The following is a 1,640-nucleotide window of genomic DNA, read 5'->3' as shown; positions in this document are numbered from 1 at the left end:
AGTTTCCTCCTGGCTCTTTCATCCAGTTTGGAGCGACGTCCTGATCCAGGGAGGGTCTGTGTTGTACCAAATACCTTCCACTTCTTAATAATAGACTTCACTGTGCTTCTCGGCATTGATAAAGCCTTTGAATTTTTTTGTCTTTCCATCTAGTGACTTGTGCCCGTCCATAACTTTATCCCGGAGATCTTTTGACAGGGCCTTGCCACCCATAGTTGCAAGGACTGAAAGTGCTCCAGGAAAGCTCTTTTCATGCTGAGCTAATCAAAATGACCACATCTGATCACAGTTGAAAGTCAAATGGCTTTGTGTGCCATTGAGAAGGTGATTCGCTACACCTGACTGAGTTTACAAGTCAATTTTAGGAGTGGCATGATCCCTTTTCCAACTCAGTGATGACTGTTTTTTTTTTATTTTTCTGACATGTTGGTGTTATATCTTTCACTTGGATGTTATAAGTTGCACTGAGTAAATACAGCTGGATAAAACAAAAACTGTGTCCATCTCCATTTCTGGCTGCAAAGCAACAAAATGTGATTATTTTAAAGGGGGGTGATTCTTTTCTATACCCACTGTAAGTATTCTTCTCCCATACATTTTTAGTTTGAAAGGGAAACTCCTACAAATGCATATGCAATAAGGTCAGCCGCAAATACAACCGTGTCCACCCTTTTTCATCCTTAATTTTTCACTGCATGTCTTTAGTAAATCCTGACAGTTTATTTCTTTTAACTGCCAAAAGAGGATTTCTGGCCCATTTTCGATAGTATTGATAAACCGATACCAGCTGAGTTTCTCACTCTCTTCTCTTCAACAGTGAGTTGAAAGACACCACAGTTTGTATTTTAATAAAATAAGTATATAGTTCATTGCGCTGCATGTTTCACAGTGAAGCGTGGCACTGTGTTTATATGCGCAAGCAGCTTGTGCTCAAGTGTTTTTGGCAGCTCGGTTCACAATGAATGCTTTTTGTGCCTTCAAAAAAGAACACGTCATTTAATTAAAATGAAGAGAGTTAAGATGTTAGATTAAGTACTGACTCGCTACAACAAGTGGAGTCACTGATAAACAGCTGGTGATACGATTGGACTAGCTAAAAGAGTGTGAGAAAGCAAAAGAGAGAACGAGGGCGAGAAAGAATATGCAAGAGAAATATATGAGAAGCACATATTGAACAGTGGGAGTCAGCATACTCGTGAAATTCTGGATCTTAAAGGGTTAGTTCACCCAAAAATGTTTTACTCACCCTCAAAGCATCCTAGGTGTATGTGACTTTCTTCTTTCAGATGAATCCAATCGGAGTTATATTAAAAATTGTCCTGGCCCCTCCAAGCCTTTCAATGGATGTAAGCGGGTGTTGGTTGTCAACAGTTCAGAAGACGTAAAATAAAGTACGAGCATCCGTAATAAAACGTCCCTCACATGGCTCCTGTAGCGAATCCATGCATTTTTGTAAGATAAATATCCATATTTGAAATGTAATAAACACTTTTTTCTCACTTCCGCTGACAGTGGTAATGCGGAAGTCGTTCCGGTGGATGACGTAGGACGTATGTGTCGTGCGCGGGCCTCTGAGAAATGCAGGAGCAAAGGAAACAAAGTTTCCTTACTTTAGCAAAGGAAAACCAGTCTCCTCTTGG

General features: G+C 40.2%; 1 protein-coding gene across 1 annotated transcript in view; it reads right to left on the bottom strand.

Moving 5' to 3' along the window:
• The window catches only part of vps35 (VPS35 retromer complex component), a 33,414-nt gene that overhangs the window by 26,710 nt on the left and 5,064 nt on the right, over nt 1-1,640 (bottom strand). The window lies entirely within an intron of this gene.

The sequence above is a fragment of the Sinocyclocheilus rhinocerous genome, unplaced genomic scaffold (genome assembly GCF_001515625.1).
Source record: "Sinocyclocheilus rhinocerous isolate Xijiao unplaced genomic scaffold, SAMN03320098_v1.1 scaffold256, whole genome shotgun sequence".
Lineage (NCBI taxonomy): Eukaryota > Metazoa > Chordata > Actinopteri > Cypriniformes > Cyprinidae > Sinocyclocheilus > Sinocyclocheilus rhinocerous.
The sequence above is the reverse complement of the archived record's forward strand: the minus strand, read 5'-3'. Positions and strand labels throughout refer to the sequence as shown.